At 37.9% G+C, this 18045-nt stretch overlaps 1 long non-coding RNA gene across 9 annotated transcripts in view; it reads left to right on the top strand.

The window, feature by feature from the left end:
• The first annotated feature begins 3484 nt into the window (after positions 1 to 3484).
• LOC105485347 (uncharacterized) overlaps positions 3485 to 18045 on the top strand; it is a 67306-nt gene continuing 52745 nt past the window's right edge. For 8 of the 9 annotated variants that reach the window (XR_011614605.1, XR_011614606.1, XR_003018855.2 and 5 more), the window contains exons 1-2: positions 3485 to 3817; positions 9660 to 9765. This is a non-coding gene — a long non-coding RNA (uncharacterized lncRNA). The remainder of the gene's footprint in view (positions 3818 to 9659; positions 9766 to 18045) is intronic. The other variant, XR_011614603.1, reaches the window with a different exon arrangement.

Genomic DNA, 18045 nt, shown 5'->3' with positions numbered 1-18045 from the left:
CCATGGCAGTTCATGCCCCTGCCTCTCTGCTTTATTTATTCTTTAGTCCTTACTGTCTACAATGTAAGATCTTTGTACACAGACACAAGCTTATTTGTTGTTTCTGCTTGTTTATACACTGTGTGAAGGTAGAGTTGTCTGTTTTTTAACTTTTGCATTCCCAGTGTCTAGAACACAATGTCATACATAGAAGATGCAAAATAAATATTCATGGAATGATTGGCTGAAATATTTAGAAAATACTATAAATTGTGCATGCTATCATTGTGAATAATATGTTTATATATCCAAAGATAACATTGTCATCTTTTTTTTCTATCTTGCTAAGTTATGAAATACTAAAATACTTTTTAAGAAGTATGAATATATAGTTTTAGTCCATTGTGTTGAAGTTTATGTATCAAAATATCATAAAAATACAACAAACATTTAAAATGAATTCTTCCATTTTCTGTAAACCACTTTCCACCTATTACAGGCAATAATGCTAGTATGTCAGTGCTAAATGCTAGATTCCAAGCTTTTTCAAAAGGAACTTTGAAAAGATGAGTGTCTGAAAATATTCTTTTTTCTATAGGTTCCACTTCAGAAACAGAATTTAATCAAAATTGGCTTGTATAGTCCTGCCATGATTATATGCCATTTCCTAACCAACCTGATAGCTACAAGGTTCAAACTCATTCTGGGATTGGAGGATTCACTTTTCTATTCATCAATTATAATTTCTAATAATAATGCTCCTGCCTTTGTAATTTACAATGGTTCTTTAATTTAAAAAATCACAAACTTTCTGAAATAATCAGGTTACCTTCTGGAGTTGCAGGTTTTTTATCTTTTAAGTGAACACTAAACATTCTGCTATATATGACATTTTCTAAACACCTGTTTGGAGATAAGGGCAGTTGTTCTCTTTGTTCTATACATGTGTTTTCTTTTTATGTCTAAAAATGGAAACACACAATTAAAATGCTTCTTAGTAAATTTATTACTGCCAAATTCATAAGTTAAATAAAAAAAATCACATCTTTGGAAATTTCTTTAAAAAATATTCATAGGTTATTTCACAGTAGCAAGTACATAGGTATAAATGCCTGTCATTTAACAAGCTTCTATTCTTCCTTTAATTCCTTTTGATGTTGAGGTCTCTGTAAAGATGAGAAAACCAACCTAAATGGATTTCACTTTAAAATCAAAATGAGTTGAGTCTGAAATGTTCTTGTGTCTGTGACAGTTTAAATCCCTCCTGAACATTCTATACTTCTCTGGTTTTATCACGAGAAACATGGCAAATGGGTTAGAGTATTTTCACTCAGTCAGATGATGGTAGTGAAATAGAAAGAGAGTAAGGATACTGTATCCAGAAGTGGCGATGTTTTATTGCTTTGTGGGCCCTGCAGCCACTTTATGAAGGCTGAGGGAGGGAGTTTCAGAGCGCAGGTGGCTACCGGCTCGCCTTCAGTACCGACCTAAGCACTTACTCTGAAAAAGAGGCCAGGTGACCCCTGAGGAATTATAGAAGGAAACCGTGTAAAAGTTGAAATAAGAAAAACCTAGGGAATAAATACAAAAGCATGTGTTCACAAGAGCAAGCACTCCAAGAAATGCCACCTCAGCAGAAATCTGGTAACTAGGCCAGGCAGAGAACATCCTTCCTAGGTTAAATTATTCTCACAAAAATTTTTCCTATCTCTTCCTTAACCTTCAATTCTGCTGTATTTTTTTAATGTTCAGGAAAAAAATAAGTATAAATTTTAGAAACAGACTCAAATTCAGCAAATTTGATGTTATGTATTTATAAAGCCATTGATTGCAATTCCCCCAACTGGTTAATATATAATCTTCCTGATGAAATTGACAGGTAATTGATGTTTTTATTTTCAGTTTGAGCATTCACCTTAGTATCAGTGTAATTTAGACTATGCAATAATATAACTGCATTAATGAATAGTTTTTCAATTATGTTTTAACATTTCATATTCAAATTTTACAAGAATCCTTGATGAAATAGTATCTTTTAATTGCTTAGATTTATGGACATGATATTATTTGTCAGTTCAGGGGAAACAGCTCACCAAGCTTGACCTATGCTTCAGGCCTTGTGCTAATTAATCAAGAATAGGCTGCAGCTCCTCTTGCTAATGACCTCATCAACAATGGGTATAGTTTCAGGATAGAAAAAACAAAAGGTGAATCCCAGTTATTATTTTTTTTTCAGTTTGGTTTTCTCCTTGAATAGCGTGGGGAGGCTCTGGAGGGAAGCAGACTGGCTGAGTTCATAGTCTAAAAATAATAACTTATATTTACTGTGCCTTTGTCAATGATAGGCATATAGGAAATACTTTGTAAATGAATCCTCTAATTAAATTATCACAACAGTGCTAAGTGATAGAAACTATTACTATCCTCGTTTTTTATACAGACCAAATCTTAGCATGGCTAATTCACTTGTTCAAAGTGATCTATCTAGCAAATGGTAAGGTCAGGATATAAGCCCAGGCATTCTGGTTCTGGACTCTATACTCTCTCTGAATCTGAGTACAGTAGGTCATTGATACATGTTAGTTTCTTTCTAGCTATACAATTTTTAAAACACTTGAAAGCATGATTTTTTTAATTCAAAGAATATTTTTTATTACATAAAATGTTATATATACAGTTGGGCTTTTATTTGTTGTCTACCTGGACCTTTCTGTCCTTCAATACACCAAAGGTAAGATTATGTTAAATATGGTGCATTTCTTTCCAGGCCCATTAGTTATGTGGTTATAAATGTACATGACTCCATAGCACATTAAGAAATGTACATATTCTTCAACTTGGTTTTGTTATCATTATGTCTTAAAATTTACTTTAGTTATCTATGTTAAATTATATAAATGTGTCAAAGTTTACCCATTCCACTATTGACATAAACTTAGATTGTTCCTACATTTTACCAAAGTAATTGGTTTTGTAATGAGCCTACTTGTCACTTTGATTTCTGCATATACAAATTTCAGGCAAAAGTTGCTCATAGTTACTCAATCTATTTTTCCTGCAGGAACATTTCTTTGTGTAGAGACATGACAACAAGTCTGTTAAGTCGTAGGGCGTGTGTAATCTGCTAACTGGGAAAAGCCTGATAGTTCTCCTTAGTCTCAAGAGTAAAGAGTCTTTTTGGACTTGATTTCTGCCATATCATCACCATCAGTTTATAAATCAGATTTGTTGTTTGTTTTTTAAAAATATTTTCTGCCATTATAAAGGTTACAAAATAGTGTATCATTAGTGATTTATTGCGTCTCTCCCTGATGACTGTGTAAATTGAGAATCTTTTCTATTAGTTATTCAGGATTTCTTTTCCATAAACTCATTCATTCGCTTATTTATTTAAGATCTGAAGGGAGTCAAGAGGAAATGCAAAGTGAACACAAGAACATAATGGTAGTGATTTCAGGGGTGAGGCTGAGATCATAGAAGTTACCGTGGGAATCATCAGCGTAAACATGGCACTTACTGTCATATAAATGATACCACACCAATAATGAGTAGGGAGACAGGAGAAAAGCTTCAAGGCTTGAACCTCAATGCTTGAATATTACAAAGTCTCAGAAAAAGGAGGGATAGCCACTAGAAAGAGTGAGACAAACCAAAAAGAAGAAAAAATGAAGACGATTTGATGTTTAGGAAGGCAAGAGAATGCTCCCAGAACGAGGGAGGAAACATCTGGGTAAAGATTGCTGAGAAGACAAGAAAGAGGAGGACCAAAGTTTGATCATTTGAGTTGATATTTTGAAGATTGTGGATAAGAGCAGCTTTGGTGGAGTGGTGGAATTTAGTGAGTACAGACAGTTTTTTCATTCAGTTCTTCCTTTATTTTTCAGCTTTCTTGTTATAATTGATAAATAAAAACTGTATACATTTACTGCATACAACATGATCATTTTACATACATATGTACATACACATGGTGAAATGATTACTGAAACCAAGCTAATTAACACATCCATCACCTCATGTAGTTATGTGCATGTGTGAGAACACTTAAGACCTACTCTCTCAGCAAATTTCAAGTATGTGATACAGCATTACTCACGAGAGTCAACATGCCACACATTAGAGTTCCAGAATGTATTCATCTTGTAACTGAAAGTTTGTAGCCTTTGACCAACATCACTCTGTCCCCTACCCATACCAAGTCCTAGCCCCTGGCAACTACCATTTACTATCTGCTTCTACAGGTTTGACTTTTTAGATTCTGCATATAAGTGAGATCATATAGTATTTGCCCTTTGGTGTTGGGTTTATTTCACTTAGAATAACATTCTCCAGGTTATATAAAGCACACTTTTTTCCCATTCATCCATCAATGGACACGTAGATCATTTCCATATCCTGGCTACTGTGAATAGTGTTGCAATAAGCTTGGGAATGCAGCTATCTCTTGAAGATACTGATTTCCATTTCATTTGGATATATATACCCAGAAGTGGGATTGCTGAATCATCTTGTTATTCTGTTTTGAATTTTTTGAGGAAACTCTGTACTGTTTTCCATAATGGTTGCACTAATTTACATTCCCATCAGCAGGTGCACAAGGCTTTCCTTTCCTCCACATTCTTACCAATACTTGTAATCCCTTGTCTTTTTGATAGCATGTTATATACATGTGTTTTATTTTTATAACACACCAACATCCTGATGTGTGTGAAGTGATTGTTCATTGTGTGTGTGTGTGTGTGTGTGTTTTGTTTTTTTTTTTTTTTAACATAAATAAGGTGTTGTAATGAAAAGGACAATTTCAGGATGGCACCATTAATGTGTGTATATTTCTTTTTTATTATTATTATACTTTAAGTTCTGGGATACATGTGCAGAATGTGCAGGTTTGTTACACAAGTATACATGTACCACGGTGGTTTGCTGCACTCATCAACCCATCATCTACACAAGGTATTTCTCCTGATGCTATCACTCCCCACCCCCGACAGACGCCTGTGTGTGATATTCCCCTCCCTGTGTCCATGTGTTCTCATTGTTCAACCCCCACTTATGAGTGAGAACATGCAGTGTTTGGTTTTCTGTTCTTGTGTTAGTTTGCTGAGAATGATGGTTTCTAGCTTCATTCATGTCCCTGCAAAGGACATGAAATCATCTTTTTTATGGCTGCCTAGTATTCTATGGTGTATATGTGCCACATTTTCTTTATTCAATCTATCATTGATGGGCATTTGGGTTGTTCCATCCAAGTCTTTGCTATTGTGAACAGTGCTGCAATAAACACACGTGTGCATGTGTTTTTATAGTAGAATGATTTATAATCCTATGGGTATATACCCAGTAATGGGATTCCTGTGTCAAACGGTAGTTCTGGTTCTAGACCCTTGAGGAATCACCACTCTGTCTTCCACAATGGTTTAACTAATTTACACTCCCACCAACAGTGTAAAAGTGTTCCTATTTCTCCACATCCTCTCCAGCATCTGTTTCCTGATTTGTTGATGATCGTCATTCTAACTGGCTTGAGATGGTATCTCATTGTGGTTTTGATTTGCATTTCTTTAATGACCAGTGATGATGAGCTTTTTTTCATACCTTTGTTGGCCGCATAAATGTCTTCTTTTGAGAAGTGTCTGTTCATATCCTTTGCTCACTTTTTGATGGGGATGTTTGTTTTTTTTCTTGTAAATTTGCTTAAGTGCCTTGTAGAGTCTAGATATTAGCCCTATGTCAGATGGATAGATTGCAAACATTTTCTCCCATTCTGTAGGTTGCCTGTTCACTCTGATGATAGTTTCTTTTGCTGTGCAGAAGTTCTTTAGTTTAATTAGATCTCATTTGTCAATTTTGGCTTTTCTTGCCATTGCTTTTGGTGTTTTAGTCATGAAGTCTTTGCCCATGCCTATGTCCTGAATGATACTGCCTAGGTTTTCTTTTAGGGTTTTTACAGTTTTAGGTCTTAATTTAAATCTTTAATCCACCTTGAGTTAATTTTTGTATAAGGTATAAAGAAGGGGTCCAGTTTCAGTTTTCTGCTTATGACTAGCCAATTTTCCCAACACCATTTATTAAATAGGGAATCCTTTCTCCCGTGCTTGTTTTTGTCAGGTTTGTCAAATATCAGATGGTTGTAGATGTGTGACATTATTTCTGAGGCCTCTGTTCTGCTCTATTGGTCTATATCTGTTTTTGTACCAGTACCATGCTGTTTTGATTACTGTAGCCTTGTAGTATAGTTTGAATTCAGGTAGTGTGATGCCTCCAGCTTTGTTCTTTTTCCTTAGGATTGTCTTTGCTCAATGGGCTCTTTTTTGGTTCCATATGAAATTTAAAGTAGTTTTTTCTAATTCTTTGAAGAAAGTCAATTGTAGCTTGTTGGGGATAGCAATAAAGTACTTCGGGCAGTATGGCCATTTTCACAATGTTGATTATTCCCATCCATGAGCATGGAATACTTTTTTATTTGTTTGTGTCCTCTCTTATTTCCTTGAGAATTGGCTTGTAGTTCTCCTTGAAGAGGTCCTTCACATCCTTTGTAAGTTGTATTCCTAGGTATTTTATTCTGTTTGTAGCAATTGTGAATGAGAGTTCACTTATGATTTGACTCTCTGTCTATTATTGGTGTATAGGAATGCTTGTAATTTTTGCACATTGATTTTGTATTCTGATACTTTGGTGAAGTTCCTTATCAGCTTAAGGACATTTTGGGCTGAGACAATGGGGTTTTCTAAATATACACTCCTGTCATCTGCAAACAGAGAAAATTTTACTTCCTCTCCTCCTGTTTGAATACCCTTTATTTCTTTCTCTTGCCTAATTGCCCTGGCCAAAACTTCCAATACTATTTTAAATAGAAGTGGTGAGAGAGGGCATCCTTGTCTTGTGCCAGTTTTCAAAGGGAATGTTTCCAGCTTTTGCCCATTCAGTATGATATTCCTGTGGGTTTGTCATAAATAGCTCTTATTATTTTGAGATACGTTCTTACTATTTTGAGATACGTTCCATCAATGCCTAGTTTATTGAGAGTTTTTAGCATGAAGGGGTGTTGAATTTTATTGAAAGCCTTTTCTGAATCTATTGAGATAATTATATGTTTTTATTCCACTGGTTTTGTTTGTGTGATAGATTACATTTATTGATTTGCATATGTTGAACCAGCCTCGCATCCTAGGGATGAAGTCGAGTTGATTGTGGTGGACAAGCTTTTTCATGTGCTGCTGGATTCGGTTTGTCAGTATTTTATTGAGGATTTTCGCATCGATGTTCATCAGAGATATTGGCCCGAAATTTTCTTTTGTTGTGTCTCTGCCAGGTTTTGGTATCAGGATGATACCAAATGAGTTAGGGAGGAGTCCCTCTTTTTCTATTGTTTGGAATAATTTTAGAAGGAATAGTACCAGCTCCTTTTTGTACCTGTGGTAGAATTCAGCTGTGAACCCATCTGATCCTGGGCTTTTTTTGGTTGGTAGGCTATTAATTACTGCCTTAATTTCAGAACTTGTTATTGGTCTATTCAAGGATTCTACTTCTTCCTGGTTTAGTCTTGGGAGGGTGTATATGTCCAGGAATTTATCCATTTCTTCTAGACTTTCTAGTCTATTTGCCTAGAAGGTATAGTATTCTCTGATGATAGTTTGCATTTCTGTGGGATCAGTGATCTCCTCTTTATCATTTTTATTGTGTCTATTTGATTCTTCTCTCTTTTCTTCTTTATTAGTCTGGCTAGCACTCTATCTATTTTGTTAATCTTTTCAAAAAACCAGCTCCTGGATTCATTGATTTTTTTGAAGGGTTTTTTTGTGTCTCCATCTCCTTCAGTTCTGCTCTGATATTAGTTATTTTTTGTTTTCTGCTAGTTTTTGAATTTGTTTGCTCTTGCTTCTCTAGTTCTCTCAATTGCGATATCGGGGTCAATTTGAGATCTTTCCTGCTTTCTCCTCTGGGCATTTAGTGCTATAAATTTCCCTCTAAACACTGTTTTAGCTGTGTCCCAGAGATTCTTGTACATTGTGTCTTTGTTCTCATTGGTTTCAAATAACTTATTTATTTTTGCCTTAATTTCGAGAGATGTGGAGTCAGGGTATTTTTAAAAACTTGTTTGTTTTCATAGTGGAAGAAGGTATAACATATCTTTGGGCTCAAGGGATGATCCAGTAGATACATAAGGAAGTTTATTTGCAGAGGCAACATTCTTGTGTAGGTGAGAGAGCATGAGAGCCACTGAAAAAACAAATAGTTAGCCTTAGAAAGCAGCAGAGAGAGTCATCCATGGAGATGGAAATGAGGTCAGAGTATGTGAGTATACAATGGGAAGGTGGTAGGGTTAGGGATTATGTGGAAGTTATTTTCTGATTTTTCCACATTCACATTTAAGAGACTTAATATTGCAAAATGAAATCATTTATCTCAGATCCCTATTATTCATGTGTAGTGTGCTAGTAATGTCCTCTCCAAGAGAAAGTTTATGAAGAGAAGCTGTGACCATTCTCCAGGTATAAGATAAAAGCATTGGAAAACCTTCTTAGATAAAAATCTGCCTTTTTCCTAATTTTTTTGTGGGCAATACTGCTATTTTCCTTAATATGAACCTATCTCTGCTTCACTGGTAAATGAGGAATTGAACACTGATGCTATTCCATAATAATGGTATATATAGAAACATACTGATAGAGCTTAAAATTGAAAACATAATTTGAAAAAAAACCCTTATATTATTATTTTAAATTTTCTTCAGGAAACATAACCATGTTTCCTAAGCTGATGGCACACCTTTGAATTTTCATACTTATTCAGAATTAATAATTACATATTTGATATGGTTTGGCTCTGTGTCCCTACCCAAATCTCATGTGGAATTATAAATCCCTATGCATCAGGGGAGTGACCTGGTGTTAGGTGGTTGGATCATGGGGGTGGATTTCCCCCATGTCATTCTTGGGATAGTGAGTGAGTTCTCATGGGATCTGATGGTTTAAACGTGTGGCACTTCCCCGCTCACTCTCTCTCTCCTGCAGCCTTGTGATGAAGTTACTTGCTTCCACTTTACCTTCCCCCATGATTGTAAGCTTCCTGAAGCTTCCCCAACCATGTGGAACTGTGAGTCAACTAAATCTCTTTCTTTACAAATTACCCAGTCTCAGGTAGTTCTTTATAGCAGTGTGAAAACAGACTACTTTCTTTCTGAAATAAAATCCTCACTTTTGTAATGTGGAGAGATAGTTACTTTTAGTTCATAAATTGTTTATTAAGTTACCAAAAATAATTATTTTTAAAGTAATTTTCTGGCATATTATTTTTTAAATGAACATATCAGTGCCAATACATAGTCTGAGGAAAGGCTACAGAAATCCAGAGGTCCTGATAATTATGTTGAGCTGCTCCTGGGTATATCGGAGTGTTCATTTCTCTGTGCCAACCACACTGACATAACCTTGCTTAATGAATGGCTACAGACACAAAGACACTAGATTCTTGCAGCATCAGCCCTCTGCTGACATACCTTATCACTGCAATTTGTCTCACCTTTCGTTGTGTGTACTATCTTTCTGAAGTTTTATCTAGTCAACTGCCATAAACTGCTGTTCTAAAACACATTTTTCACATCTAATGAGAAAGGTGATTTTGGAAAAGAAAGTTAATGGCCTCTTTGCTTTTGCCTTCTCTCCCTCAAACCTGCATAGCGGTAGCATCAAATGTCTTGAGATAGATACTGCTGATCTCATGTTTGCTTTGGATACTTTCAAAGCTGCAAAGTGTGACACAGCCTTGGAGAGGAAGAGAAAAAGTGTAAGTATTATTTGGAACTCCGGGGAGGATGAAGAACTAACCTCACAACTGAAAATATGTAATAATCTACACTTGGCCACTAAATGTGGAGGGTAGTGATTTTGTCTTCTTTTTCTTTCTTTCTTCTCTCTCTCCCTGTCTCTCTCTCTCTCTCTCTCTCTCTCTCTCTCTCTCTCTCTCTCTCTTCTTTCTTTCTCTTGCTCTCTCACCCAGGCTGGAGTGCAGTGGCACAATCATGGCTCACTGAAGCCTGCGCCTCCCCAGTTCAAGAGACTCTCTCGCCTCAGCCTCTGGAGTAGCTGGGATTATAGGCATGCACCACCACACCTGGATAACTTTTGTATTTTTAGTAGAGAAGGAGTTTCACTATATTTTGCCAGGCTCATCTTGAACTCCTGACCTCAAGTGATCCACTCGCCTTGGCCTCACAAATTGTTGGGATTACAGGCATGAACCACTGCACCTGGGCGAGAGTGGTGATCTTTAATGTCCATTTGGTGGAAGGAAGAAAATGGGAGCGAGAACTGAGTGAGAGGAAATGAAACCATTAATCCTCTTGCTTTAGCTCCGTGGAGAGACAAGGTGGACAGGCACAGTTGTTGCAGTGGACTCACCTCTACCTCCTGAGTGTGGAAACAGAAAAGAACACAGCCTAAGTGAAGGACATCATTCCCCTCTCATACCGCATCTTTGGTGACTGGTCTCCGAGGTCTGGCCACAGGACTCTTTCCTTACTTTTAGAGGCAATCCCATAATCAAGTTCTTTTCACCTCTGATGCTTTTATGGTTCATGTTCACTTTCTCAGGCAAGGTTGAGGAGGAAACGTGGTCACTTGTTCGGAAAGCTATTTTGTTCATTTTTTTCTCTGTGGATATGACAGAACCATTGTGACAGGGTTCAGCAACGGCAGCTGACAATGCCTGCTTGCCCCCTGCTCTTCTTTGCATCCCTACCTTTCCACCTGCTGATGCTGCTGGAGCCAACTTGGTTGTCAGGTCCTCAGGAAATGCCCATGGGAATCCCTGCAGGGGCCCCCCCATCTGCTCACCCGCCTCTTGGGAAGACTCAGCACGCACACCCCTTCATCCCAACACCATCTGCAATCCACGGGCATAGCACAGGGTCCAGACTAACTTTGCTCTTGCTCTGAGAATTCCTCGGTGACACGTCGCACTGTAGCCTTCACCTTACATGCTTTATCTTAATGCCCTTGATTCTCTCTCTGTCACTTATCTTTAATATTCTAATTGAGAAAAAATCATGGCTTTATGTGGCCTTTAGAGTGTCCCTAATGGTTATTCAAACAGTGAATGACTCCTCTCATGAGCCAGGAAAGTAGATACTGGAGTGTGGATTATATTCTGGAAGCACATCATTTTCCAGAGAACTTGACATCACTGTTTTTCAGATTTGAGTGTCTATCTACCAGGTTTAATTTTTAAAAAGAAATTCTACTTAGGATAGCATGCTTGACCTTAAAGCATGACCTTACTTGTTATGAGAAGAATAGGGGATTTTTTTCTAAGTTTCATTAAATGATAGAGTTCTTGAATGGATATCTGTGTGAATCCAGTGGGACAATTTAAGGAGGGTTTTCAATACTTGAAAAATTGTAATAGACTATATGAGTAAATCTGGCCAATTGCTGTACCAATGGGCTCCCTCTAAAAGGCTCTGTGAAAGACATTCTTCTCTCAGGCTCAGGGAGAGTCATTGACTACCTGAGTTTTCACCCATTTTGCCAACACTCAACAGCAAAGATTTCTTCCTATAGAAAATCAGGATCCAAGTATTTAGTCAGAAGATAAACAAGGAATACAAACATATGTTAAATAAAGTCTCATAAGATATTTGGGAACATTTAGGGTAAAAGTAGATATAATAAAAAAGATACTTCAATGTTTTGGAAATGACTATAATTTTAAACATGTATAACTAGTGGGTACTGGGCTTAATACCTGGGTGATGAAATAATTTGTACAACGAACACCCATGACACGTGTTTACCTATGTAACAGACTTTCACACGGACCCTTGAACTTAAAATACAAGTTAAAAATGTGATGAAACAAAATATAGTATAAACTATGGAGCGTTTTACCTCAAGGCATTTTTCTTCCTCCAAAGATGAAAGTTGCCCAAACAGGCCAAGGGCCTGGTGATTCTCTTAGGGTGGTAGCTGCTATCCCCTGACCTGCTTTTCTAAGCTATTGTTAATGTTCTTTCAACTTAAGCTTCTTGGCTGTCTCGGTTTGGTGAGTTTGCTTCCATCCTTTCGTATTCATTGAGATCATGCATTACATTAGTGATTTGGTGGCTCCACATATGAAGGTCAGAGAGTAATTAATCTGAAATTGCTTACTTCTTAGGAAACTGCATCCTGCTTCCCAAATGCCTACTACATATTCCGTTTGAGTGTCATGCAAATGTCACAAGCTCACTCTGCTTCAAGTATAGATTATTAGATTCTAGAGGAAAAAAAGTAATCTTCAGTTTCTTACATAACATTTGTCAATAATTTCTATGATTCTGAGCTGTTCTGTAGCTCAGGAAGCACCATGGTTCAACCTCAGTATTTTGGAACTTGGAAAGTTTCTATTAGTCTTGTTTGTTTCATGTTTGACTACCTAGTTTTCATGCATTTTGCCATCGCCAGGCAGTACTTGCATAATGTGGAGAGCTAGTGTGGCTTTAGCCAGGAATCATCCTGGGGCTAGGTGGGGGTTAGGCAGGGGTTAGATGGGGTCTAAGGGGGTGATTGTTGGAGGCCTAACTTTCTCTGCATGTTTTACCATGATGTGATGCAGAGTTGGCAGCAGCGGTTTTGGAGTGAACCAGCCCTGGGTTCAAGTTCGGTTCTAGCAGTTTCTTAGGTCTGATTCCTTAGAAGTAAGCGCTGTCTTGACAACTCATGAGCAAGCGATTTGGAGGAATTCCTTCTAAAAAAAACCACTAAGGGAGCCAGGGGAAAGGGAGGGGGAAAGAAGACAATTTCTGTTGTGAGCTCAGGTGTATTCCCAGCCCCACCTCACTCCACAGAGAGTTCTGAAGTACAACTTACACCTCAGAGTTTGCCTCACCTTAAAGCAAGGGGCAGTGATTGTCTTGTTTCAGTTAAGATATGTTCTGGAGAAGGTGTAATTTTCTGGGTACCTCCATTTTTTGTAAACATAGGTGGCTCCCACAGTTCAAACACATCCATGGAAGAAAGTGCCAGGTGCTAGTTATCAAAAGCAAGGCACCCAAAAGACGGGGGAAGAACGGGCATGTAAGTGCGCATGGCATGCATACACACACCATGCAAACAGACACACGTGCACACACAAACATACACACAGAGACATGCACACATGTACATACACCACACACACGCACATATGTACACCATGCACACACAGAGACATGCATACATGCCCACCACGCACACCCACAGCTATGCACACAGCATGTCATGCACACTATGCACACGCACACACACACGTAGATCACACAAACACATGCATATGATGCACATGTGTACACACACGCATGTCCAATGATACAAAGGATCTAAGGGTGTCTGGTCAGAGCATTGTAGTGTCTACTACGACTATTTAGTAGCTGTCACATTGGGGCATAGCTATTTAATTCATTCAGATTGCAATTCAAATCGAATATAAAAGCACATATCACCATGCCTGGCACAGAGTTGCAGTTCAGTAAATGATAGCTTTTATTAATACTGTTACCAAAAAAGCCTTATTTCTATCTTTTCCTTCCGCCTTCCTTGTTATATTCTTTCCCTCATTAATTCCTCCCCAGGCTTTCTTTAATTTTTTTTTTTTCAGATCCATCCATTCCTTCCTATTTCCACAGGCTTATTCCAAGGTACATTCTTGAAATCCTACCAGGAGCCTCCAGTTAGGACCTTCCTAACTCACCTCCATGTGCCTAATACATGTTTTCTAATCCATCTTGCGCAATGCCTGTGGCTAATTGTATGCCTGTAATCACCCACCCCTGTAATTAATCCCTGCATTAATTTTCCAGGTTACACAGTCCTCCTACATCCCTTGGTCTTGGAAATCAAGTATTTCTCTAGCATTAAAAATGGCCGAATTGAGTATTTCAAAATTTCAGCCCCATTTTTCTCTGACGCTAAATTGGTTTTGATCTTTTGAAGAGACCCCACGATTGTTGGTGTCCAAGACTATTTGCCTCCTTTGGCTTGCCCTCTACTCTTTTACCTCTCAACACTCCATTTATAGTCTAGAGCCTGTTTTGGAAAACCAGGTCCATATCTGGAGGCCCTGCATCCTGCAGAATGGTTCTACTGAGTCGCCTCTGCAGTGGCAGTGTGAACTTGGGCATCCCATTAAAGGAACATCCCAGGGGATGTCAGTAATTTTCAGTCATGATTCGTGCACTGCTCTACTTCATCCAGCAATGCCATTCCTCACCCAAATTCTTCAACTTCCTGTACCAGCCTCACAGTTCCTTCCTCTGGACCTGATTGCCTTGCCAATTTGGCTTTCATCACATTTTCTTCACTTTCTTACCGATAAATTCAGTGTATTTTCAGACTGTTGTGGCTAAAATGCATGTGTGTGATTGGTGAGGACTCATGATCTTCTTTAACGGAGGACCCTCCAGCTGGCCTACAGGACTTTAACGGGTAGGGCCAAGAAGGGAAATGATCACCGCATCCTACTTGCCTCTGTATCCACAATATCCACCATCCTCCCTGTGCTTAGGACGTTTTGAAAATGCCTTTGAAAATTAAACTTCAATTTAGTGTGAAAAAATGAGCGTAACTCTATTTCTCTTTTCCAATCCACAGTCCTTCTTGCCTGCCAGCTTCGTCCAACGTTGTGTCCCCAGTTCTTAGCACAGAGCCCAGATAGCACATGGTGGGATATAAGTACATGTTTATCCTTGAATGGATGAGTTTTTTCCCACAGCCTAATCACTCAACTTTACAGAATGATAGGCCATCTACCTCTTAATTCTTCTACCGAAAATCACTTAGCTCAGCCACCATTTAACTGGACTGCTCTGTTTCGATTACTAGAGTATTTTCAGAACATTATATCTTGCATACTTGAGATAAGCATCTTCCTTAGCTGAAATTTACCTTGAGGTCAGCTTTTAGGGGTCTTAGGTTTTAATGAACTCTTGACCTCCTAAAGTCATTAAGATTCTAGAAACTGGCCCCGTTTGATGTGTTTACAGATCACAACAGCCCTTGAACCTAGTCGCCCTTAGTTTCATTTTGCACGTGATTTCTGCTTTGTTGGTCACTTTTACTCATCCAGCTTCACTCTAGCCAAATCTCTTTAAACACAACTACTTATACATGCTGCATTCTTCTACCTCCACAACAGACCTTGTACTTTATTAGTTTATAAGGTTTTTCTGTTCTCTGTACAGATAAATCACTTCACATTTTTTTCCAAGGGTCATATAACATTTTGTTTCCTCTGTGACACAGTCCCTCACCCCTGAAGTTGAAGTACAATGACATTTTCTTCCTCTACCTTGCAATTTTAGCTTGTTTAGAAGCATTAAATTTTACCCTGTGTAGTTCTTCTTTCTTCATTGATTCTTATCATTTTCTTTCTTGAGAGCAGGGACCATGAAGTGTTTTGTTTCTTTGTTGGGTCACTCACTCACTTGCTTTGGTGTGTGCTGGTATGCTCTCAGTAAATATCATTGAGTTAATGAATAAATAAATGAACGATTCTCCAAGTAGTCTAGATATAAAAAATACCAGAAAGATATGAATTTTTAATAGTATAGCTAATAATAAAGTTCTTGAATTAAGGGGAAAGTAGTTTCAAAATAAAAATTGTAAAGATAAATAGGCCATTATACATTTTCTTTACCTTATGTTGCTGTTTTTAAAATTTTGGCTGGATCACCAAGAATGATGAATTTACATGGTGAGGTGTGTCATGATATCAGATGGCTCAGCTGGCAAAGCAGATTCGGGCCAGGGAGATCAATATCATTATTGGTGTAAATGAAACAGGTTTATATTCTTTACTTAAGATTCTCCCACCTTTATGATTTTGCCCTTTTTTGGCTTCTTTGTAAAATTCAGCCTGTTTAAAATGGACTACTTAATTTTATTCTGTTCTCTGCCTAACAAATCCAATAGCCATTGTGCTGATTTTAGGACAAACTTTTAAATGGTCAATTTATGAGCAATAGTAGGGATATAGGTTTCAATCTCAGTAGAGCATACAGAACTCAGACAAGACAAGGCTGCTGCTGGTGTTCTTGACACACTGATGATCCGCAGGGTTTTGTTTTGTTTTTTAAAAAGTCTGGTTTCTTGACGCATACAACAGCTCACTACACTAATCTGAGATTTAGTCAAATGCTATTACTTCAAATCTTCCTATTTTTATCTATGCTATCCTAATTTTCTAATTTTCTTTTTTGCTTAGTGATTGCATGATTTATTTAAACATCTGTGTGAATTTTGGCCTCATTTTAGATTTACAAAATCTTTCTCAGCCATTGATTCAAATATCAATGAGCTATTGCCACAATAATACTGTATAGCATCTATCCCATTCTGAATGACTTAAGGCAACCAAACTTTATCCTACTGAGAGGTGAAGCCAGCTGGGCTTCTGGGTCGGGTGGGGAATTGTAGAACTTTTCTGACTAGCTAAAGGATTGTAAACACACCAATCAGTGCTGTGTGTCTAGCTAAAGGTTTGTAAACACACCAGTCAGCACTCTGTAAAAACGGACCAATCAGCACTCTGTAAAATGGACCAATCAGCACTCTGTAAAATGGACCAATCAGCAGGATGTGGGCGGGACCAAATAAGGGAATAAAAGCTGGCCACCGGCAACAGCAGTGGCAAGCGAGTCAGGTGTAGTTGGTCCACATCGGTGCTGTGGAGGCTTTGTTCTTTGGCTCTTGGCAATAAATCTTGCTGCTGGTCACTGTTTGGGTCGCCACTACTTTCATGAGCTGTAACACTGGCCACGAAGGTCTGTGACTTCACTCTTGAAGTCAGTGAGACCATGAACTGACTAGGAGGAAATAACAACTCCAGACACATCTACACATCTGAAGGAACAAACTCTGGACACGCCATCTTTAAGAACTGTAACACCACGAGGGTCTGCGACTTCATTCTTGAAGTCAGTGAGACCAAGAACCCACCAGAAGGAACCAATTCCGGACACACCATGATCGTGGGTTTGCAGGTTGACTGTGGTTTAGTTGATCATGTCTGGGATCTGCTGAGTGGCTCCACTGCAGGTTACGGGTCAAATGCACATGATGCCTGACTTTACTACCTTTGATGAGTTTACTTACATAAAATAAAAAAATGTAGTTTGCAGTATGTTGACCTTGAATATCAATCATTAAAGAGAGAAAAGAACCATGATAATAGTAGTTTCTTTCCAGTGTCAAGAGCAAGAGATGTGTTCACATAAATGTAAATACTGCTATTTCACATAAATGTAAATACAGAAGAAATCTGGACTCTGTGATGTCACTTTTAAATGACATTACCCTTAATGCCTGTTTCAAAACAGCACTTTGGATCCAGTGTCCAAGATCTTATAAGCAAAGTACTTCCCACTGGGTACACTGGAATGTATTTGCTTATTTCAATGATTCAAATTTATTAAAGAAATAAACACATTGTTTCTTTCGAAAGAAAACCTAAATGCCTTTGGAAGTGCATGGTAATCATACAGTTGAATGATTTGTTGCCTGGAAAATGGATTGTCCTAATGTTACTAACTTTTACTTTCTTCTAGACCGTTTACCCAATACAGTACTGGCTCTTATGAAACTTGTGAATAATCTATGCTTCCAAGAACTACAATTCCATCTCTATAGTATTTTTGACAGATGCCAACTGAATTGACTCATTGGGTATTGATCAAATGTAGCAACTTCTGCATGTATTCCTCATTTTGAAAATGTCTTATAATATATACAGCTTAGCTACAAAATATATTTCAGAGGATGTCAGTTTAAAACACATATTGTAACAGAGGTGGCTATTGCTCACCCATGTAGCACTACTTCAGGCATAGTTAAATCTATTCGTCTATGGATCATTAGTTTTTGCACCATTTACGTGGCCTACATAATAGAATCCTTGTTTAGCAGGAGAGCAAATGAAACCGAAGGTTGTATGAGCATTCTTCCTAAGACCAAACATCCTGAGCTAAGATGTAGAGCTCTGCAATCTCAGTCATCCTTCAACTACTCATTGCGTGTGTGTGTGTGTATATATATATATATATATATATATATT

The sequence above is a fragment of the Macaca nemestrina genome, chromosome 16 (assembly GCF_043159975.1).
Source record: "Macaca nemestrina isolate mMacNem1 chromosome 16, mMacNem.hap1, whole genome shotgun sequence".
NCBI classification, from domain to species: Eukaryota; Metazoa; Chordata; class Mammalia; order Primates; family Cercopithecidae; genus Macaca; species Macaca nemestrina.
The sequence above is the reverse complement of the archived record's forward strand: the minus strand, read 5'-3'. Positions and strand labels throughout refer to the sequence as shown.